This window comes from Hyperoodon ampullatus (genome assembly GCF_949752795.1).
Source record: "Hyperoodon ampullatus genome assembly, chromosome: 9".
Classification (NCBI taxonomy): Eukaryota; Metazoa; Chordata; class Mammalia; order Artiodactyla; family Ziphiidae; genus Hyperoodon; species Hyperoodon ampullatus.
Genome location: NC_136922.1, coordinates 22,060,630 through 22,085,357, shown reverse-complemented (window position 1 = coordinate 22,085,357; position 24,728 = coordinate 22,060,630). Strand labels below are relative to the sequence as shown.

Sequence of the window (24,728 nt, the reverse complement as noted above, 5' to 3'; positions counted from 1 at the left end):
CTAGTTGTTGGCGCCCAGCATGGAGAGCCCCCTGCGGAAGTTAAGCAGGTCGTCAGTCTTCCCATCCAACACCTCCAAGAAGCTCTTCAGCTCCACGTTCAGGTGGCGCTGTTGGTACTTACTCTTTTCAATGTTCGTCTTCAGAGAACACACGTTGTCTTCTAGGTTCTGACTGTCTGCTGCCTCTAATTTCTCAGCGATGTATTCACACTCTGACCTGAGTTGTGGAATGATTTCACTTTGTTTTTGGAGGTCTTTCAACTTCGTCTCCTTTTCTCAGAGTTCTGATTCCAGCTCCTCAACTCTTCTCTTCAACTGGATAGCCTTCTTCTTCTCTCTGTTTATCTCACTGCATTGCTTTTCCAGCTCATCAAATCTTGTTCCAGAGCTGGTCGTTCTCATCGTGGCAGAGGGAGAATTGCCTCTTCCACTGCTCCACGCTGGCTGCTGAGTCCTGTAGTGCCATGGTCAGCTGGGTGTTGCTAGGAGGGAAGTTTATAGCAATAGATGTCTATCCCAAGAAAAAAAAAAAGTCTCAAACAACCTAACTTTATACCTCAAGGAACAGGAAAAAGAAGAACAAAGATGAAAGTTTGTAGAAGGAAGGAAATAACAAAGATTAGAGTAGAAATAAGTGAAATAGAACTAAAGAGACAATAGAAAAGATTGATGAAACTAAGATCTGGTTCTTTGAAAAGATAAAATTGACAAACCTTTAGCTAGACTTACTGAGATAAAGAGAGAGAATACATAAAATAAATAAAATCAGAAATGAAAGAGGAATGAACAATTATACACCAAAAAATTGGACAACCTAGAAAAAATGGATAAATTCCTAGCAACATACAACCTACCAAGACTTAATCATGATGAAATAGAAAATCTTAACAGACTGATTACTAGTAAGGAGATTGAATCCGTAATCAAAAATCTAACAAACAAAAGTCCAGAACCAGATGGCTTCACTGGTGAATTCTACCAAACATTCAAAGAAGAATTGATACCAATCCTCTTCAAACTCTTCCAAAAAACAGAAGAGGAGTGAACTCTCCCAAACTCATCTTATGAGGCTAGCAATGTCCTGATACCAGAACCAGCTAGAAAAGAAAATTCCAGGCCAATATCCTTGATGAACATAGATGCAAAAGTTCTTAACAAAATATTAACAAATTGAATTCAACAATCCATTAAAATGATCATACACCATGGTCCAGTGGGGTTTATTCCAGGAATGCAAAGATGGTTCAATATCTGCAAATCAGTCAATGTAATACATTAACAAAAGGAAGGATAAAAACCGTATGATCATCTCAGTAGATTCAGAAAAAGCATTTAACAAGATTCAACATCCATTTATGATAAAAACTCGACAATTGTAGGTACAATTTTTACTTTGTAGAAAATATAGAGAAATTTTTTATAAAAAAACATACAACTTCTTTGCTGAGACTTTCCATTTCTTCATTTTTTTCAAGAAAGTTTGTAAATGCTTATTGAAGCATTTTTATGATGGCTGCTCCAAAATTCTTGCCCCATACTTCCAACTGCCAGTTGAGCTTGGCATTGCCCTCAGTTGGTTGTCTTTTCTCATTCAAATTGTGGTTTTCCTTGTTCTTGGTATGACGAAGGATTTTCAACTGTATCCTGGATATTTTGGTTATTCTGTTATGAGTCTTAATCTTATTTAGCTCCTCTATTTTTGCAGGAAGTCACCCTTTTCAGGTTTAATTTATACTTTCAGGCCTACTTTTATGGGTTAGGGTTCCAAGGTTTAGTTTTTGGAGTTCTTGCATGGCAACATGGCCTGCGAGGCCGGCGTGCTTCCACTGGGCCTGGGGCTCTGCATGGCACTGGCTGGAGGTGGGGAGACTCAGGGCTCCATGACACTTTCTCCCTTAGATGTCTGGTGGGGGAGCCCACAGCACCAGCTCTGTTGGGCCTCCCCTCTCCATCCTTTGGCCCAAGGGCAGCCTTTCCTGTTGTCTGCCTGTTTTGTCGATGCCAAGTGGTGATTCAGATTGCAGGCCCCTGCGCCAGCCCTGGGTATGCAGGAGATAAAAAGCAATGCCGGGACATACAACTTGTTGTTCTCAAGTCCCGTGGCCCCAGCCTGCCTGAATTCTTTCCAGCTTTCAGGATCCTTTAATGGGTGTCTGCTGGATTATGTCCAGGGAGGAGGAACTGGAAAAGGGAGTCCACGCCATCCATCCTGTTCTGGACTGAAAGTCCATTTCTGGGAGGTCTTACCATGTCAATATTTTCTCTCTAAAACAGGGAGCCATGATGGCTCCTAGATGACAGCTTGGCAGATGGCAGCCCACACAAATGGCACTGGGGCTTGAGGCTGCCGGAAGGTTCCCATCATTGTGAGGGGCGGAGAGAAGGCAGGCAGAGAGGAGCTGGGAGAGGGGTGCGAGGAAGTGGTCCAGAGCATCCTGCAGCTACCCAGCCTGCTGTGACCCCGGCCCCACAGACCTCCCCTCTGATGGGGCACGAAGCACAGCACAGTGTGGAAAGTGCAAATGATCTGGGATGGGGAGACAGAGGGATGAGGAAAAGGAAAAGGGAGACAGTGAGTGAGGACCGGAAGACAGGCTGCTTCGGGAGCCTCAGCATCCATCCAGCGTCTCCTCATGGACCTGGGGGCTGACATTCCTCGCGGGAGGCTCTCACGATCCCCGTCCCCACCCCCAGGGCTCAGGGACCCCTGCAAGCAAGAAGGGAAGGCAGAGCCGGGCCTGGGGCCAGGAGGAGCGTCTGGGGATGCGGGGTCCCCAGGTGGTGCAGGAGGAGGCCACTTTTCTCAGCCGTTCCAGTCCCAGAGATAAAAATACCAGTTTGCAAAATCAGCTGCTAATCTTGTTGCTAGGTAGAGTTCAACCCCAGAATTGCCATTTTGTGCTAAGTTTGGCTGAACAGCTTTTCCTGGGAATTAGACTCAGACACAGGCCCAGGTCTTAGAGGGGGCACAAGGAGACAGGCGCTTTGCTCATAGCCTTGTGAGGGGACAGACCAACAGGGTGTGTGTCACACCCAAACTGTGGAGGGACAGTGGCCCCGTGGAGGAGTCCCCACTCCACGGGGAGTCTGTGGAGGCAGCACACGGGGCTCGGGGCTCCCAACGGGGAGGGGCTGGGGGCAGGGGATACTGCAGTGAGCACCCTTGGGCGCCTGGGGGGCGGGGTTCCTGAGGTGCGGCCTAGAACCCAGCCCCTCCAGCTGAGGACATGGGACCCAGGGACCAGAAGCCCTAGGGGACTGTGAGTCCTGGAGGGGCAGGGGAGAGGGTTAGGAGCCAGGTGGAGGGGATGAGGCTGAGCCGCTCTGCACAGAAAGGCCTGGAACTGCTGACATGGCCACAGCAAAAGGAGGCATCTTAATGACTGTAATTAAAATGCCAAGGCAGGTCTGTAGCGGCCAGGTGGTTGCTGAATCCTGCTGAAGAGCTGCAAGTGCCTGAGACCAGGGGCCGCGGGCCAGCCAGGCCTCTAAGTCCTCTGGGCCAGGAAGGGGAGGGCCATACCCTCCTGGGAGCTTACACTCTGGTCCTTCTCCTTCCTGGCCTCATGGACCTCACGGGGACAATTGTAGGACCTTCTCCCCAGGCTGCTTTGTTCGTCTGTTGGTTTGCTGGTTTTGGCCGCATTGCGTGGCCTGGCCCCCAGCAGGGAAAGCACTGAGTCCTAACCACTGGACCGCCAGGGACCTGCCTTCCCCAACCTGCATTCGCACCCAGCCGCATTCTGCTTCCTCTGGGCCCCTGCTCTGCTGGGAGGTACGAAGTCAGAGAGGGCTCAGGGCCCCTGGAGCCTGGTGGGGAACTCGAGCTTCCCGGGCAGAGGCCCACTGGGGGCCACACAGCAGTGGCACCAACCAGACTGGCTCCCGCCCTCTGCTCCCAGCCTAGAGCTTGGGTCATACGGAGGGGGCCGGGGGTGGCTCAGGGACCCATACACGGTCTGTCAGGCACAGTCCTCAGCCCGTGTCTGCCGCCTTCTCCTTTCTGGACCCGGTTGTCAACAACCTCTGCCTAGGAAGGCCACTAAGGTTGCCTCTCCAGGGCCCCTGGGAGGATGCTGACACCCCTGCCCCTCCAAGTGCAGGAAGGGCTCCCTAAAATGTGACATTGGAGAGGAGAAAGAATCCTGGGCCTGGGCCACGTGTTTGATTTAGAACACAGACCTGGCAGTGCAAGAGTCTGGCCGGCAGCCACTGGAGGCCACGGGAGGGCAGCATGTTTTCTCTCCTAGAAGCAGGAGGTGGGGCTGCCAGGCCTGTCCCCTTCCTACGGGCCACCAGCTGTTCTTTTTGTTTGTTTGTTTTAATAACAGCTTTATTGAGGTATAATTCACATAGCATAAAATTCACCCTTTTAAAGTGTACAATTCAGTGGTTGTTAATGTATTCACAGAGTTATGCAACAATCACCACTATCTAAATGTAGACTATTTTCATCACCCCAGAGAGAAATCTCATACCCATTAGCAGTCACTACTAATCCCACTCCCCATCCCCAGCCCTAATCACCCACTAATCTGTCTGTATGAATTTGCCTGTTTCATAGGATGAAGTGGGACCCCTACCTCACACCATACACAAAAATTAACTCAAAATGGATTAACAACCCAAATATAAGAGCTAAAAGCGTAACACTCTTGGAAGAAAAAACATAAATCTTCAGAACTTTGGATTTTATATTGGCTTCTTAAATATTACACCAAAAGCACCACCAACCAAAGAAAATTAGATAAAGTGGACTTTATTAAAATTAAAGATTTTTGTGCATCAAAAGACATTATCAAGAAAGTGAAAATATACAGAGTAGAAGAAAATAAGGGGGTTTTTTTGTTTGTTTTTTTGTTTTGGGTTCGTGGGCCTCTCACTGTTGTGGCCTCTCCCGTTGCGGAGCACAGGCTCCGGATGCGCAGGCTCAGCGGCCATGGCTCACGGCCCTAGCCGCTCCGCGGCATGTGGGATCTTCCCGGACTGGGGCACGAACCCGTGTCCCCTGCATCGGCAGGCAGACTCTCAACCACTGCACCACTAGGGAAACCCGAAAATAAGGTTTTAATATCCAGAATGTAGAAAGAACTCCTACAACTCAACAACAAAAAGACAAATCAACTAAAATATGGGCAAAGGACTTCAATAAACATTTCTTCAAAATAAATATACAAATAATCAATAAGCAGATGAAAAGATCCTCCATGTCAATACTCAATAGAGAAGTGCAAAAACCACAATGAGATACACTTCACCCATACTACAATGGTTATAATTTTTTTTAGAAAGGCAAATAACGTGTTGGTGAGCATGTGGAGAAGTTAGAACACTTGCATATTCCTGGTAGGAATGTAAAATGGTGCAGGTTCTGTAGAAAACAATTTGGTGGTTCCTTAGAAACTTAAACATAGGATTACCATATGACCAAACAATTCCACTCCTAGATATATGCCCAAATGGATTGAAAACAGGGACTCAAACAGATACTTGTGCACCATTGTTCACTGCAGCATTACTCACAATAGCCAAAAGGTGGAAAGAACAGAAATGTCCATCCACTGATGATTGGATAAACAAAATGTAGTATATCCATACAATGAAATAAAAATGAATGAATTTCTCATATAGCAGTTCACCCTTATCCATGGTTTCACTTTCCAAGGTTTCAGTTACCCATGGTCAACTGTGATCCAAAAATATTAAGTGGAAAAATTTTAGACAATTCATAAGTTTTAAATTTCTGCCATTCTGTGTAGTGTGATGAAATCTTGTGCTATTCTGCCCGAGATCCCCAATCATTGACATTGTCTGCTCCTGACATTCAACCACTGGCATCATCATGGCTCGATGTTCCAGGATCACTCTAGTCAGATGATCCTCCTCACATATGGTCAGAAGGTCAATAGTAGCCTGATGCTACATCACAATGCCTACTTCATTCACCTCATTTCATCTCATCATGTAGGTATTTTCTCATCTCACATCATCACAAGAAGAAGAGTTACTACAGTACGATAAAATATTTTGAGAGACCACAGTCACATAATTTTTATTACAGTATATTGTTATAATTATTTTATTATTGTTGTCAATCTCTTATTGTGCCTAATTTATAAATTAAACTTGATCATGGGTATGTCTGTATAGGAAAAAGCACAATATACATAGTGTTCAGTACTATCTACAGTTTCGGGCATCCACTGGGGGTCTTGGATTGTTTCCCCTGTGGATAAGGAGGGACTGCTGTACGTGCCACACCATGAATGAAACTTGAAAACGCTATGCTATGGGAAATAAGCCAGATGGAAAAAAATGGCAAATTGTGTATGATTCCATTTATCTGAAATATCTAGAATAGGCAAATTCATAGAGATAGGAAGTAGATTAGAGGTAACCAGCAACTGGATGGTGGTGGGATGGGGAGTTACTGCTTAATGGCTACAGAGTTTCTGTTTGGAGTGATGAAAAAGTTTGGAAAGCAATAGTAGTGATGGTTGCACAACATTGTGAATGTACTTAAATATCACTGAGCTGTACACTTAAAAATGGTTGAAATGGTAACTTTTATATTACATATATATTACAATAAAAACAACTTAAACTTTTTTCTATGTATTTCGGTTCCAGGGGATAGACAGATTGCCTGGACAAGTTAGTTTGCCTCTCTAAGCCTCAGTTTCCTCATCTGTAAAACGGGACCAGATGTAATACCTATCCTATGAGGTTGCTGTAAAAATCAAATGACATGACACATGTAAGTACATAGCACCAAGTTCGGCATGTGATAAGGGCTCCTTAGGGGGGAGCAGTCATCATTAGTTACTGTGTGTGTGTGTGTGTGTGTGTGTGCGCGAGAGAGAGAGAGAGAGAGAGAAACCTGTTCAGTTTCCAGTTTGATGCCATCCCTTCCTCGAGTTACTACTTCCAGCTGTGGTGGAGGACTTGGCTGGACCACTGCCCTCACTGAGAACAAGTAGAAAATCCAGATGAAAAAATTGGTTTGAAGGCCTCAGACAGCTGCAGACAACCATGAATTGAGGAGCCAAGTTTCCAAAGAAAAGAGAACTGGAGAGATGTGAGCTCATATTCTGCACACCACTTACATCTCCAGGTGTGAACCAGTTCTTGGCTTAGAGTGGCTAGGAATCTGAGCATGGGGCTACTACTGCTGAGAGGCAAGGAAGCCAGCAGAGTTCTCAGCAAGTTCATGGAGAAGCAGAGAAAATTTTAATTATAGTGCTGACAAAATAGCCAGCACTCAAGAGGCTGGAAGCCCCAAACTCAGATGTTTTCCCTGAAGCATTTGCCTATATATTTAATGCACATGATGAGAGACTAAGAAGCTAAGAGTGGAATTTTCAACAATCTAATGGTTATGAAGAGACAAAAATTGGGATTTAGGATCTGGGTTGGGGCCTGGGGAGGGCTCCACCCTAGGAATGGGCATGAACCAAAGATAGAAGGAGGCATAAAGACCTAAATCCTGTCTCCTGTTACTTTGGATTAAGATAGTCTGCCCACACTCTAGCTGCCTCCAGAGGATAAGATGGAGAAAGGTAAAAGAATCCAGAACCTCAATAAATTGTCATGGACTGTGTCTAACATTCAATTATAAATTATAGACATATCAAGAAAACCTCAGATGACTCAGATCTTGGAGTTATCAGACAGACTTTAAAATAACTTTTTAATATTTTAAAGAAAATGATTAGATGAAGAATTTCACTAGAGGAAAAAAAAAATATATATATATATACATTTTAGATCTGAAAACACAATAATTGTATTTACAATACAATCTGTGTTTATGATAGGACACTAGAGAATAGAGAATTAATGAAAGTTGACTGATAGGATTAGTAGAAGATAGGTCAGTAGAAAATATCAAGGCTGATGCACAAAGATGTAAAAAAGATGGAAAATACAGAAAATAATGCAAGAGATATATGGAACCTGTTGAAAAGTTCTAAAATGTGTACACTGGAGTCCTAGAAAGAGAAAGATATTGGAGCAGAAGAAATATTAGTGGACATAATGGCTGATAATTTAAAAAATAAATTAATGCTATCAGTCCACAGATTCAAGATACTCAGTGAACCCCCAAGCAGGATAAATACAATGATAATCTTAAAAGGAACCAGAGTAAAAATAAATAACTATAAAGTAACTTCAAAGGAGTAACAATCAGACATATCAGAGTTTTCAACACAAATGAATAATCAGAAGGCATTAAATAACATTTTTAAGTGCTGGAAAAAATAACTACCAACCTAGAATACTATAGAATTTGGTAGCAAAAATGTTCTTCAAAAGTGAGGGTGAAACGAAGACATTTTAGGAAAAATAAAAAACTTAAAAATGAGAGCCTTCGGGCTTCCCTGGTGGCACAGTGGTTGAGAGTCCGCCTGCCGATGCAGGGGACACGGGTTCGTGCCCTGGTCCAGGAAGATCCCACATGCCGCGGAGCGGCTAGGCCCGTGAGCCGTGGCCGCTGAGCCTGCGCGTCCGGAGCCTGTGCTCCGCAACGGGAGAGGCCACAACAGTGAGAGGCCCACATACCGCAAAAAAAAAAAAAAAAAAAAAAAAAGTCTTCATTGGCAGAATATCTACACTTAAAAAAAAAAGTACAGGGAGTTCTTTGAGCAAAAAGATAATCCCAGATAGAAGATGGAAACTGAGGAAGGAATAAAGAGTAATGAATGGATGGAAAGGGTAAATCTAAATGAATAGTGACTCTATAAAACAACAACAATAAGGCCTTCTGAGGTTCAAAATGTACATAAACCCATGGGAGTACAAGTTAACAATTCTGATACTACTATAATAAGCAAATAGATGGTGGATGGTGGTAAAAAAGGAAAGAGGAAAGAATTTAAAATAGAAATAAGTATACCTTGCGCCCTTTGTTTGTTCTGTGCCAAAGACAAAAAGGGGAAACACAATGTAGCTCTTCCCATATGATTGCATTCTGCTATGTTTTTTTGCTTTTGTATTTGATCTTCCCTTTCTGCATTTAGTATTCCCTACTCAACCTACTGAGTTAATTTGTACTCCTCTAAAAAAGGAAGGAAGGAAGGAGAAAGAAAGAAAGAAAGAAAGAAAGAATAGAAAAAAACCTATTCTCTACCCCAAAGCTTGGCTCTTATCATGGAAAGCCAGGCTTTCAATAATATTGCTTCAGCTAAAGTTTATAAATTAATTCAGGTAGTAATGTATTTCTTGGTTCTCCACTATAATTACCTTTTCCATGAAGCAGTGAATATCACTGAATAAATGAGAGAAGGACCCAGGCAACAAAAATTTTATGGAAAGAAAAAGACTATGTAAATATGTAAAAATAAAATGCATGACAATAAAAACAAAAGAACTAGGAAGGTTGGAAATGGAAATAGAGAGTTTTAAGGTCTGGGAAGAGGTTAAAAAAAAGAGTGCTAATTTATGGTAGACCCTAATACCCTAATAAGTAAAGGATGCATATTGTCATCAAGGGTAACCACTAAAAGAATAATAAAGGATTGTAAACAGTAAATAGTAAAATAATAGTAAAGGAATGCTTACAACACAGGGAATATAGTCAATATTTTATAATAACTATAAATGAAATATAACCTTTAATAAGTGTGAATTACTATGTTGTACACCTGAAACTTAAATAATACTGTACATCAACTATACCTCGATACATTTTTTTTAAAGTAAAGGGATGCATAATTAACAGGCTAATAGATGGGGGACTGGAATAATAAAAAAAATACTTAATCCAAAAAAAAAAAAGAGGTGAGAAAGGAGAGGATTGAAAGAATATAAAACAGGTGGGATAAATAGAAAACAAGGATTCACATAGTAGGTATAAACTCAAATATATCAGGAAGTACATTAAAGATAAAGGGACTAATTACTCCAAGATAAATACTAAGATGGACTGGATCAAAACAAATTAAACTATGTTGCTACAAGAGGCACATCTTAAATATAAGGATGCAGAGAGGCTGTCAATAAAGGGATGGGAAAAAAATAATAAAGGGATGGGAAAATACAGACCATGTGTGTTACAGGTCCCCAAGACTACTCTCAGGCTTGGTGGTTCACTAGAAGGACTCACAGGACTCAGAAGAGCTCTTATATTCACACTTGTGGTTTTTTAAAGCAGAAGGAGACAGATTAACATCAGCAAAGGGAAAAGGTGCATGAGTGAAGTCCAGGGGAAACCAGGCACCAGCTTCCAGGGGTCCCCTCCCAGTGAGGCTGCATGGGACACACCTAATTCTCCGGATAACAATGTGTGATGACACATACAAGGCATTACCAACTGAGGAGCTCACCTGAGCCTTGGTGTCAAGGGGTTTTGTTGGGAATTGGCTGCACTGTCTATATGACTAACCTTAGCTACTCAGTCTGCAGCCCCCAGAGATAAAGCTGATACAGCATAGCCCAGTGTCTCAGGCACACAGAAATAGGCATTCACCACAAGTCACGTAAGCTATCTGATTGTATAGGTCAGCTAGGGCTGCCATAACAAAATACCACTGACTGGGTAGCTGAAACAACAGAAATTTATTTTCTCACAGTTCTGGAGACTGGAATATCGAAATGTCAGCATTGGTTTCTCTGAGGCCTCTTTCCATGGCTTGCAGATGGCCACCTTCTCCTTGTGTCCTCACACGGCCTTTTCTCTGTGCATCCATAGTGTCTCTCTGTGTGTCCCAATCTCCTTATAACATTAAAATGTTATAAAATCCACTAGCAAAATTGGATTAGGGCCCACCCAAGTGACCTCATTTTAACTTATTTATCTCTTTAAAGGCCCTCTCTCCAGATATAGTCACATTCTGAAGTACGGGGGATTAGAGTTTCAACACATGAATTTGGAGGAGACACGTTTAAGTTCTTAACCCTGGTCAAACTGATAGAGCATGGGCCAAGGCCTCAGGAATATCAAAACATGATTTTTAGGCAGGATATTCCAAGAGTGCAGAAGCTATTTCCCAGCAGCCAGTCAAGGATCAGTCCTTTCTTGGAATGTGCAGGGTTTGGGCAAACCAAGTCTGATGTATTAACCCTTTACTGCATACCATGCAGGCACTAACCAAAAGAAAGCTAATGTAGCTATACTATCATTAGATAAAATAAACACTAAGAAAATAAAGGTAACTGGAGATAAAGAGAGACATAATAATTAAAAGGTATATTTGACAGAAATACACAAAAATTAAAAATTTTGTATAAACCTAATAACATAAAATATATCAAAATATATAAAGTAAAAATTGACAATATTAAAAGGAGAAATTTAAAAATTGGCAATTATAGGGCCTTCCCTGGTGGTGCAGTGGTTGAGAGTCCGCCTGCCGATGCAGGGGACACGGGTTCGTGCCCCGGTCCGGGAGGATCCCACATGCCACGGGGCGGCTGGGCCCGTGAGCCATGGCCGCTGAGCCTGCACTTCCGGAGCCTGTGCTCCGCAACAGGAGAGGCCACAACAGTGAGAGGCCCACATACCGCAAAAACAAACAAACAGACAAACAAAAATTGGCAATTATAGTGCAAGACCTAACCTACCTTCCTTAATATATGAGAGAACAAGCAGACAAAAATCTCAGTAAGGACAAAATCTGAATAACATGATTAACAAACTTGACATTTGACATATATAGAAACCATACCCAATAATGACAGAATGCAGACTACTTTCCAATGTGTATGGAACATTACAAAAATTGATCATATGGTTGAGCCATAAGCTTCAATACGTTTTAAAAGATTTAAATTATTCAGATTATGTCCTAGGAGTGGAGGGGAACTTTTGTATTCTGTTAAAGAGTATCTACAAAAACAGTCTTAGTGATGAAATATTGAAAACTTCTCCCCTGAGATTGGGAATGAGACAGGATATCCATAATCACCCTACTGTTCAGCATTGTATTGGTGACTTAGCCAGTGCAAAAGGCAAGTAGAAAAAGACCTAAAGTTTGGACAGGAAGAAATAAAAGTCATTACTTACAGATGACATTATTGTGTAAATAAAATATCCAAAAGAATTTCAGGCAATTTATTAGAATTAATATGTGAAATTAGCAAGGTTGCTGGCTATAATATCAATACTTTAAAATTTCTATTTATATGGACCAGCAACAATTAAAATATTTTAAGAATTATCATTTCTGATAGGATTAAAAAGCACCAAATAGCTAGTAATAGGGTAACAAAAGACATGCAAAACCTTTACACAGGAAACTATGAACTTTAAATAAATGGAAGGATGTATACCATGTTTGTGGATTGGAAGACAATATTGAAATAATTTCAATTCTCTGCAATCTGAGCTATGTATTTAATGCATATTACTCCCCCCAAATATCAGCAGGTGTGTATGTGAAATTGAGAAGCTGTTTCTAAAATCTACATGAAATTGCGAAGGACCAAGAACAGGAAAGATTAGTTAAAGGGGGAGGAACAGAGGAACAACAGCAACAAAGCTGGAGGACTTGTACCAGCAGCATCATCACTCACTGCAAAGCTACAGTAATTACCCAGGGTGGCCTTAGTCAAGGATAGACAAATAGACCAATGGAACTGAACTGAGTCCAGAAACAGGCCCACACATGTATGACAACATTAACACTTGCTTATAAGTTGGGGGAAGAAGAGTCTTTTCCAAAATTACTGCTGGGTGAATTGAATACACGTACGGAAAAAAATCTTGATGTTTACTTTATATTACACACACAGACACACACAGACACACGTGCACATGCACATACACGCTCTTAATTCATAAGGATTGTAGAACTAATTCAGAGGGAGAAATGATAAAGTTGTAGGAAAAAGACATAGGGGAATATCTTTATGACCTTGGGGGTAGGCAATAGCTTCTTAAGTAGGATATAAAAAGCATAATGCCATGGAGGAAAAAATTAATACATTTAATCACACTGAAATTAAGAACCTATATTTATCAAAAGATACTGTTAATAATGTGCGAGAAGGTGAAAAGCCAAGCCACAGAGTGGCAAAAGATATTTCCAAGGCATATATCTGACAAAGGATTCTGATCCAGAATATTCAAGAATTTCTACAAATCAATAAGAAAAAGACAAGCAACCAATAGAAAAATTGGGGAAAACATGAACTGCACTTCACAAAAAGGGATATCCAAATGGCTCCAAAACATGAGAAGGTGCTCACCCTCAAGTTATCAGGGAAATGAAAGTTAAGATCACAATGTCACACACACACACACCTGAATGGCCTCAAATCTTACAACACCAGTTCTTGCTAGCTAGACTGTGGAGCAGCCAAAAGTCGTATATTGTGTTGGTGGGAATGTAACTTGGTACAACCACTGTGGGAAAAATTGGAAGTGTTCATTAAAGGTGAGCATACTCAACCCCAATGACCCAGAAATTCACTCCTAGGTATTTGCCAAAAGAAATGCACACACTTTCACCGAAACATGAGCAAGGATGTTCACAGAAGCATAATGGATGCAGGAATAGTGGTATAGTTGCATGGTTGGAGGTAGTGTGGCAACGAAAATGTTGCTAGTCCTAGACACAGAAACATGTTTGGACATCACATGGTATTGAGGGGGAAAACCTGGACACAAATGAGAAAATGCTTCACAACTCCAATTGTTGAAACCTCACAAACAGTCCATACTAATCTGTGTTGGCAAAGGTTGCTATAGCTGCAGTCACAGTGTGTGGGGGGGTCGTAACTGGGAGAGGATAGGAAGCATGCAGCCATTGTTTTGTTTCCTAACCTGGGTGCTGGGTGAAGGTGGAAGTTTTTTGTGTGTACATACTTGTGATTTATGCACTTTTCTGTATACATATGATACCTCAATAAAAATAATTATTTAAAATAATTATCTTTCTTGAACTTTGACCCATTCTGTTGGCCTCTCTTCCTCCTTTTTGCCCCAACGAAGATGCTTCTTATTTGAATGTTTTTTAAAAATAATCTCGAATTTACAGAAAAGTTGCAAAATAGTACAAAGAGCACCTATATGCTCTTCAACCAAATTCCCCAATTGTTAGCACTTCACTACATTTGCCTTATAAATCTGTTTCTCTATGTATTTTTTCTGACTCGTGTGATAATAAGCCATAGGCATGATTCTTCATTATCCCTCCATGCCCCTGTGCAAAACGGGAGTCCTCTCCTACGTCAACCCAGTACAACTGTTGAAATCAGGAAATTATCCTTGCTCCAATATCACCATCTAATCCCATGAAAATGTTGCCTGTGGCCTTAATAATGTCCTTTATAGGCTCAGCATTCAGCCCAGGACCCCGAGTTGCATTTAGCTGTTGTGGGTGTTCAGTTTCTTTCTGCCTAGAGCAGTTCTCCAGTCTTTCCTTCCTTTTGGGCCTTGAAATTTTTGAAGAGTTCAGGTCTGCTGCTTTGTAGAATGTCTCATTTGTTTTACCTCCCCTGTGTTCCTCATAAATGATGCAGAGGTAATATTGCAATGTCGATTTGTCCCACTCTGGTGATGCTCACTTCTGTTGTGTGGGTAAGATCGTGTCTGCCAGGTTTCTCCACCTGTGCTCTTCATTCCTTCCTGTAGACCTGAGTTTCCACCTGGTGTCATTTACCTTAACTGTAGTGTGTGTCTTCTGTCAATGGACTCTCTTAGTTTTGTTTATGTGAATTTATTTCAACCTTTTTTTTTTAAGGACATTTTTACTGGATAAGCATTTTAGGGGGTTGATAGCTTTTTTCTTACAGCACTTTGATGATGTCATTTCATTGTTGTCTGGCTTCCATTGTTTCTGGTGAGAAGTCTGTTATAATTCTTATAATCGTTCCCATGTAAGCAATGTGTCATTTTTCTCTGGCTGCTTTCAGAATTCTCTTTGGTTTTCAGAACTTTGTCTGTCTGAGTGTGGTTCTTATTATATTTATCCTGATTGGGGTTTGTTGAGATTATTGGATATGTAAATTGATGTTTTTCATCAAATTTGGGAAGTTTTTGACCATTGTGTTTTCATTCATTCTGCCTCAATTTCACAGTCTTTCCTTTGAGACTCTAATTATACGTGTGTGGGATCATTTTATATTGTTCCACAAGTCTCTGAGGCACTATTCATTTTCCTTCAGCCTTTTTACTCTCTAATCTTCAGATTAGATCATTTCCATTGATCTATCTTTATATACATTTTCCATTTGGGGACTGAAATTTCCAATCCATTCACTGATTAAGACCATATCTTTCTTTAATTCTTTGAACACAGTTATAATAGTTGCCTTAAAGTCTCTAAGTTCAACATCTGGGTCATTTTGTGTTCAGTTTTTCAGTTTCTGTAGATTGCTTTTTTCTTTCCTGGGGATCATATTTCCTGTTCCTTTGTATACAAAGTGATTATTTTTTAATTGACTATTGGACATTATGACTAATATGTTGTAAAACTCAAGATTCTGTTAATTTCCTCCGAAGAATTTTGACTCCTGCTTTGTAGGCAGTTCAGTCACTGGCTGATGACCTTGTTTTTGTGCTTTGTTGTTGCAGATCCTGGAAAATCCAAGGTGCTTCCCAAGGCCCTCTAATTTAGCATGACCTGATCCTGCCCAGCCTATATGCACAGCCTGGCTCTTGGCCAAGGACTTGCAGGTCCCCACGTGGAGTTCTGGGGACTGCACACAGCTTCGTCTTCTCCGGCATCCTGTCCCACATACTCCCACTGCTTCTCTGCCCGATCTGGTCTTTACCTCGGCAGGTCCATGTGACCTCTGTGCTCCAGTGCTCTGTGCCACAGAGGTGAGTGATTGTAAGTTGTCCTTCTCTCAGGGATTCAAGTCTGGCCTGTCTGTCACCTATGGCCTGAAAACAGTTGTCTCATACATTTCATCCAGTTTTATGGTTATCTCTGGTGGAAAGGTTATTCTGGTCCCAGCTCATCCACAATGTCTAGACATGGAAGTCACAAGTAAGCTTCTTGATGGAGAAGGTGGCGCTTGTCTCCACCCCCTGCCCCCACACCCTCCTTGAGACATTGCGCCCCAGCCAATGGACCCACCACCAGTGTTCTCTGCCTGGACACTTCTCAACTCTGGCTTCCAGGACTCTTTCCTCTCCTAGTTCTCTCACCCTCAGCTTTCTCCATCTGATCTCTTTGATCAACCCTTCCTCAGACCATCTGCTCAATGCAGGCTTCCCCCGGAGACCCATAATTGGCCTTTTACTCTCTTCCTGGTGACATTCACTATGGCTCCCACCCTCCTCCTTCTGATGACTCCCTGGTCTGTACCTTCAGTTTCCATCTTTGCTCTGGCCTGCAGGTCCATCTTCACCTGATGCTGCAGGTGGTGGTGCCAGGAGGCCCTGAGTGGAACTTAATGCCTTTACCCCAAAGCTGCTCCTCTCTCATGTCTTCCCCCAACCCTGCCCCCTCAGCAGGAGTGGTCATGCAGCCCTGCCCCCACCCCTGCCCCTACTCACTTCTCCCTTGCAATGGCCACCAAGTCCTGATTCCAAATGGGTACCTTCTAGCCCCCTGCCAATAATGGTAGCTATTATTAATATTGTTAACACCATGAAGAAGGTGAGATGTGCAGTTTCCATGGTGTGGCCCCTAGCAGCTTCTCTTGGGAGTTGAGAGAAAGGGGAAGGTGAGGAAGGTTCAGGAGACCCTGGGTCCTAGGGTAGGATCAAAATCAACATGGCCCCCCTGCAGAACCCTGGGCAGAAAGCCCTGGGCACCAACCACTTTGATAGAGACTCAGCCAGGTAGGAGTAAGGGAGCTGCGGTGGTGTGAGGGGCAGCCTGCCTGGGGACCGACTGCAGTCGGGGCTTCTTTGGAGCCTGTGCACACTGACTGCTGTGAGGGTCCAGGCTCACCAGCCAGTCTGCCGAGACCCCAGCTGAGGTCCTGCCCTCCAGCTGTATGGAGAGGGTTTCTGCAGTCACCTTCCTGAAGGAGAAGGAGCCTCCTCCTCTTGTGACTGTCCTATATGAGAGCCCTCAAACCCTAGTGGCCTGCCAGACTTGGGGGGATGCCGTGCAGGAGGGTCAGGGACCGGAGAAAGGGGCAGGAGGGCTGTGTCCATGGTGTGAAGCTTCTTCTGATCCATCAGGAAGGCCAGATGCAGGCAGCAGCTGGTGGAGGCCAAGGCACCCTGGGCTGGGGCCTGGGCAGCAGTGAGCCCACTACACTCTGCCGGCCTTCTGGCAGAGTCCACCCGCCCCCTCTTCCACCCACTGTCCTCAGGACCCCTGGGTGGAGGGAGCCCAGAAACCCGGGAGACCCCCATGTGATGACTGCCAGAGCAGGAGAGCCTGCACATGGGGGTGGGGGGCACCTCAGAAGAGGGCCCAGGGGAGTCCTGGCAGGATGAGGGAACGTGGCCCTCTGGGGAGAGTTTAAAGTGTTACCTCCCCTCCGCTACCCGAGACCCACGTTTCCAGGGTGTGCGAGGAGGCAGCACACTCAGAGGTAGGCGTTGCTTCCCTGGGGCTAAGGCCTGTGATCTTAAAGTTCTGTTTCCATCATTTGGACCCTTTCCGGGTGGCGCTGCATGACTGGCTGGATCACCTGCCCCTACGCCTTGGGAGGGCTGGGCTGCCCCCCACCCTTACCGCTGTCGGCTCTACAGCTCAGAGTCCAGTGTCCTCATTCTCAAAGAGGTGACCATGTGCCCGCATACGGAGGGCCACGGCTACACTAGCACTTGAGTTACTCTGGCTGTTGGCCGCCTGGCCGTGGCCTGACACCTCTGATGGAGCGCATGCCTGCAGTGCCCCATAATTACGGTGGCTGTGTGCAAACTGCATTATATTTGGCTCCCCCCACGCACGAAGCTCTTGTCTCCACGGAGCTCTCCCTCCCCATGTGTCACGTGGCCCGGCATCTCCATCCCCTCCTCCGCGTATCTGCCAGGCCAGTCCCAGCGGGGGGTGATTTGGGTTGCTTCCAGTTTTCTGGGTTATAAATAGCACTGCTATGCATGTCTTTATTACAAATCCTTCTTTCCTCCAAAACCCTGAATAACCGGTGCCCAGCGAGCGCATCCTTCCAAACCCTCCTTGCTTCCCGGAGCGTCCCACCTGTGCCGCGTAGACCCTCGCTATGGATGGTCGCCTGGCAAGTGATCAAAAAGGCACCAGGGGCAGGAATGCAGCCTCTTCCAGGTTCATGGGCATAAACAAACCAAACAAAAACTAAAGGAAGGAGCACCCAGTATTTCCTGATGTTTTAGTCCTTTAAATTTAGAACGAGCTCCTCGTGCACCTGGGCAGAGGCTGTCAGGTGCCCTGGGCCCTGGTCATTTCCTGGTCAGGGCTGTTGGGTTTGTTTGCTTACCTTTTTTTTTTTTTCATATTCTCATTGACTTTTAAAAATAGTACAAATATAATAAGTGAAAACATTCTTATTGTGCAAAGTTCACCATAGTTTTTGCATTTCTTCTATGGTATTTTACTTTTTTTTTGAGTCTCTATGAGTCATTTGTATTTTCCTAGAAAATTTTCCATTTCAACTATGTTTTTCCATTTATTGGTGAAGTTCTGTGCATAGTGTCCTTTTGTAACCTTTATGTCTTTATTTCATTTTTGTCCCCCATTTTTACCTTTTTGGACTTATTTTTGTTATTGACCAGACATCAAAAATTTGTCTATTTTACTATGAAAAAAATTTTCAAAGATCCAGCTTTTGGTATTACTGGTTAGTTTTACTATTGGTTGTTTTTTATTTCACTAGTTTCTGTTTGGCATTATCAAACTCCTCCCTTTACCTTTCTTGAGGTTGTCATTCTTTTCCAGTGTCTTCGGCTGTAAATCTTAGTTTATTCTCAATCTCGCTTGTTTTCTAGTAAGTCAAGCTGGCTTATCTCCTCTGAACACTGCTCGGCTGCATCTCACAGCATGTGAGGCATGGTGGTCACTTGTGTCCATTTATAAGTTTCATTTTTGTAGTTTCTGTAGTTTATAATTTAAATTTCCTGCTGAGTGGATGTAATTGGCTTCCTGTAGTTATTTATTTTTGAGACCCTCCTTTGTCTGCTGACACTTGGTCAATCGCTGGGACTGTTCCATGTGACTAGAAGAACATGGATTCTCCACACGTGATACCAACATTTTGTGTAATTTTATGGTTACCAAAGAGGAAAGGGGGAACAGATAAATTAGGAGTTTGGGATTAACATAAACACACTATTGTATATATAACAGATAACCAACAAGGACCTATACTGTATAGCACAGAGAACTATGCTCAATATTTTGTAATAAGCTATAAGGGAAAAAAATCTGAAAAAATACATACATACATATACATATCTACATAATATATATCTGTATATATATATATAACTAAATCACTTTGCTGTACACCTGAAACTAATACAATATTGTAAATCAACTATACTTCAATAAAAATAATCAATCAATCAATACTATTATAAAGCTAAAAAAAATTTAGGGGTAATTTACATACATAATAACATGTCACGCATGTAAATTACATTCACATAAAAATGTTCTGATTTTAAGTGTACAGTTTGCTACATTTTTGACAATGTATACACTTGTGTAATCACAAAGAAATACAGACCATTTCTACCACCCCAGGAACTTCCCTCGGGCTGCTGGGAGTCAATCCCCACATTGCCTGAGCAGTGCAGCTGCTTTTCTGATTTTTATAACCATGGATTAGTTCTAGAATTTTGTAGAAATTGTATCCTGCAGTATGTGTTCTTTGTGTCTGGCTTCTCTTGTTCAACTTTAGTTCCAAGAGATTCACCCATGTTGTCAAGTGTATCAGTAGTTCTTCTTATTTACATACACTGATTTGTTTACCTGCCCTCCTGTGTATAGACATTTACGTTGCTTCCAGTTTCAGCTACTGTGAATAGAGCTGCTATAAACATTGCTGTACAGATTTCTTTTGACATACATTTTTTTTTCTTTTGCGTAAATACCTACGAGTGGAATTAGTGGGTCATAGGGAAGGTATTTGTTTAGCTTTGTAAGAAACTGCCAAACAGTTCTCCAAAGTGGCTGTCTCTAATTTCTGCACATTTTCTTTTATAGTGCTTTGCATCTGTTAACAATAGTAAATCCTAACAGCTATTAGGTATTAGCTCCTGTCACAAAGCAGAGACTCCTAATTGGGATCAGAATTAGATCCCTGAGCTGGTGTGTACTCAGGCCCCCGCTCTTTCTGTAGCAGTGGGCTCTGCAGACACTGGCTCCTTAGGACTGACACCTGGAGAATTGGTGGGCTATGCTCACGGGTAAGGTGGCAGAGACCACCTCTTGTCCCCCCTCCAAGATGCCTTCTCCCCTCTTCTTCAGTGATGGATCCCCACATTTTAGCTGGGTCAAGACCTTTTCCCCAGCATCCTTTGCAGCTAAGTGAAGTCATGTGATAGATTCTGGCCAACGGGTCATCATGGGGAGGGTCATGTGGCCAAAGCTGACAAGGGCACTCTGTCCATCCTCCCTTTTGCTATCTGGCCACTAGGAACATGGATTTGATGGTTGGGTCTCCATGTTGGGGTCCCAGGAAGAGGGCCTGCCCCTAGTGGTGGAGGAGAGCTGTAGGCAGCTGGGTCCTTGAAGGCTACATGGAGCCAAGCAGCCATGACCGTGACCACCAGGGGTGCCACCTCTGGGTGCCTGGGGAGAAGGGAACAAACATCTGTTTCAAGTCAGCCCCTAGCTGTTGTACACAGGTCCTCTGTATTGGTGCTGGGGATCCCAGGCCTGTAGCCACTTCAGCATACCCTTCACGTATGTGGGTGGAGGGCGAGCAGGTGAGCACAGGAGGGACCTGAGTGCAGGGTTTCCTGACTCATGTCAGGAGGCAGATTCCATATGACAAGTCCCTGGTGTCCATGGCGAGGGAAATATGAGCTGGGCATGGCTCCCTGGCCCCTCATGGCCATTTGGGACCCTGGTGTCATGCTGCCTGCCCCCGCTGGCCTGAGCAGCCCTGGTTGATGGAGACGCCTGTGTGAGCATGTGGGAGGGAGCACCGGCCAGCCAGGGGCCTGGGAGTGGGCTCAGCAGGGGTCCCTGCACCCTGAGAGAGTGAATCTCCCAGACAGACCATGCTGTCCACCTTGTGCTTGGATGCCTGGTGAGAAAGAAGGAGGTCTGGAGGGTTTGTGCCCTCATGTCCATGGGCTGAGCCCTTGGACAGGCCAGGGGACGCTGCCCGTGTCCTACTGGTTAGCTTTATTACTCTGCTTGTTCGTCATTCAGGTGGCTCAGACTCCCTTGGAGGACTCAGGTACCAAGCAGAATGTGCAGATGAAGAAATGACAGATGTGGTGGTGCCTTTGCAGGCACTCTCTCCTCCGTCTTTTTCATTCCTTAAACACACCAGCTGGTTCTGGCCACAGGGCCGTTGCACGGCTGCTTTTTCTGCCTGAGATGCCCTTTCCCCCTATCCTAGTGTCTCTCTGCCATTCAGATCTCAGCTTAAATGATGTCACCTCCTCAGAGAGGACTTTCCTGGGCACCCACTCTGAAGTTGTCACCCTGTCACCCTCTTTGCTTTAAATCTGTGTAGAGCAAATATCACTACCCAATGTTTTCTTGTTTGTTTCTTGTTGGTATTGGGTGTAAGCCCTGTGAAGGTGGCAACCTTGTGCATCTTGTTTCCTGGTGTGACACAGTGCCTGGGCAGAGCTGGACACAGCTGGCACACACTAACTGAATGCATAAGGCCAGTAGTCACCCTTGAGCAGAGTGTAGTGATTAAAGGCACCAACTATAAAGTCAGGCGACTTTGGAAGCCAGTACTGATTTTTGCCATAGATTAGCTGTGTGATCTGAGCCCAGTTACAGATCTGTGCCTTGGTTTCCTCATTTGTAAAAGGAGGCTAATAATGGTTCCTATCTTGCAAGGTTGCTATAAGTTTATATGAAGTGGTGGGTGTTGGACCTTTAGAAGAGTTTCCATAGTGTAGTGGGTACATTGTAACTTGTAGCTATGGCCTTCATCATCATCATCACCACCACCATCACCACCATCACCACCACCATCACCGTAATCACCACCACCATCACCACCATCATTACTACCATCACCATCATCACCATCATTATCACAATTACCACCATCACCACCATCACCACCATCATAACCACCATCATCACCACCATCACCATCACCACCATCATCACCATCATCACTATCATTACCACCACCATCACCACCATTACCACCATCACCATCATTACCACCACAATTACCACCATCACCATCATTACCGCCACCACCACCACCATCACCACCATCATTCATCATCACTACTATTGCCTCCATCACCATCACCACCATCACCATCATCATCACCATCACCAACATCACCACCATCATTGTCACCATCGCCACCATTACTACTACCATCACCATCCCCACCACTATCATCATCATTATCATCAGCATCACCATCATCACCATCCCCACCACTATCATCATTACTATCACCATCACCATCATCACCATCCCCACCACTGCTACCATCATCTCCCCACATGCCTGCCATAGTGTCCTGCGTGGGCTGCCATGTCAGGGCCAGGTGATTGGAGATTGATGAACTAGGGTCTTCCTGCTCTGGGGTACGGCAGCCTGCTCTTCCAGGCAGATGGCTAGGACTGGGAGAGGTGGTGGCAGTGACATCCCTCCCATGACAGCAACCCCTGGAGGCAAGGGGCATAGGGGAGGCCGTGGCTTTCCTGGGAGAATGAGCCCCATGTGCAGCACTTTTGGCTCTGCAGATGTGATGCTTGCTGCCATGGTGACCGTCCTAACAATAACCTCCCAGAACTGATATTCCCCACACCCACCCCAGCTGCCACCTGGGAGAGAGAGCCCTCCTCACTGACGAAAACCAGCTAGAAAGGATAAGGTGGGAGGTGGAGATGATGTGGAGGTGCGGGTAGAAGAGGGCCCTTCCTGCAAGAGGGGTGAGAGGCCAAAGCCAGATGAGAGGGCTTCTGGGGTCTGGAACTCCAGAAAGCATCATGGCTGGTAGCCCTTCTCCCTTCCAGCTTTTCCACTCTCCCGGGGAGGAACCCTCTGGGTCTGGAGGTGGGGAGTGGGTTGTCCTGTGAGTGGAGTTGAGGGGTTGGGCTGTATAGGCAGGGACCCTCTGGGTCCCTTTGGTAGCTCAGTCATTCCTCACCGTGGTGCCCTGATCACCCTGCCCTCCCTGCTCTCCTCAGGGTCACTTGGTGTCATGCCTTTAATGTTCCAGCCCAGAGGAGGGGCTGCCCTGTTGACCTCAGGAGCTAACAGGAGTAGAACGGTGGCCTCAGATCATACCCTTTTAGTGACCCTGACTTCTCACGTAGACTTGATCCTGGGCAGCCTCCCCACCCGCGGGAAGGGACCTCAAAACAGACACCCAGAATGCTGCTGTGTCCTTGCCCAGGCCTGTAGGACGCCATGCATGTGTGTGAGTGTGCATTGAGTGTATATGTGTGTGAGTGTGTATATGAGTGTGCGAGTGTATGTTTGAGTGTGTGTGCATATGTGTATGGTATATGAGTGTGAGTGTGGGTTGCGTATGTATTGTGTGTGTATGTGTATGTGTGTGAGCGTGTATTTGTGTATGTGTGTGTGTGAAAATAAAAGAGAAAAGAGGCTTAATGGGGCAATAAGTTTTGAGTCCCAGCCACTTCTTGGCTGTGTGACATTGGGCAAGTTGCTTCACCTCTCTATCTCTCCTCTGTCCCCCCAATAACGTGGGGATCATATAGTATATGTCTCCTAGGACTGTTTGAGAATTAAATGAGATAACACCTGTAGAATGCACATAAGCAAATCAGTGTCTGCTGTCATGGTGATTTTAATGCCACTTGATCGTTGCGTGGCCTCACACTGGAAGCATGTGTGACCCTGTCAGCGCACAGGGTCTGCTTGTAGCCTGGACAGAGCCTGGTTTACTGAGGGGTGCAATTTTGTTTTGTTTGTTTGCCAATTGTATTCTACTGTGTGGGACCGTCTCCTCCTTCCGCTGCAGATGGCCCAGCATGTGTGGGGAGAGGCTCCTGTGGGGCAGAACACAACCACAAGAGCAAGCCTCTGTTGGTGGGTGAGGGGCCTCCAGTCCTCCCCTGGCTGCCCCAGGAGAGGTGGGCGCCTGCCCACGAGGAGGCACCTGGGGTGCTCTGGTTCCAGCACTGAGCCCTGAAGGTGGTCTCCCCCTCTGCCCTGCCCTGCAGAGATCAAGGCCACATCCTCCACAGGGCCTCCTCTGCCCCCAGTCCGGGTCTGGCCTTTACCCAGAGTGTTCTTTGGTCTCCAGCTGTCTCTTGGGTGCAAGCTGGGTCTGCAGAACCACCCAGCACAGGGACTGGTCACCACCTGGTCTGCTCACCTGCCTGACAGCCGTGGGCCAAAGGCATCCTGGCTGGGGCGGGCCCTGGGGCCATCCCCACCGCCCACTCCTGCCTTGGAATCCCTGCATTAGATCTTTTATCCAGGAAATATTTATTGTGGCTCTGGGGCCCGCCCCGGGCTGGCCACCAAGGTGAGAGAGATGGGCAGGACAGGCCCAGACCCTCTGCCTGGGGAGCCCACGGTGCAGCAAGTGGCGCCTGTCAGGGCCTGCTGAACCACCCAAATCCGGAGCTGGCTGCTGGAAACTTCATTTCCTCAGGGCCTCCCCAGGACGGACCCCGGCCCTTTCCTCTCTGAGGAGCATGGGGCTGCTGAGCCCAGTGGGTTGTCTTCACTGTATCTGAAGTCCCGGTTCTGGATGGCAG

At 44.9% G+C, this 24,728-nt stretch overlaps 1 pseudogene across 1 annotated transcript; it reads right to left on the bottom strand.

Moving 5' to 3' along the window:
• LOC307058344 (homer protein homolog 2-like) lies at positions 1–24,395 on the bottom strand (annotated as a pseudogene). The gene is made up of 3 exons: positions 24,341–24,395; positions 22,845–22,914; positions 1–482 (listed from the first exon to the last, which is right to left on the bottom strand). The product of its transcript is annotated as a homer protein homolog 2-like (transcript).
• Positions 24,396–24,728: the final 333 nt, after the last annotated feature.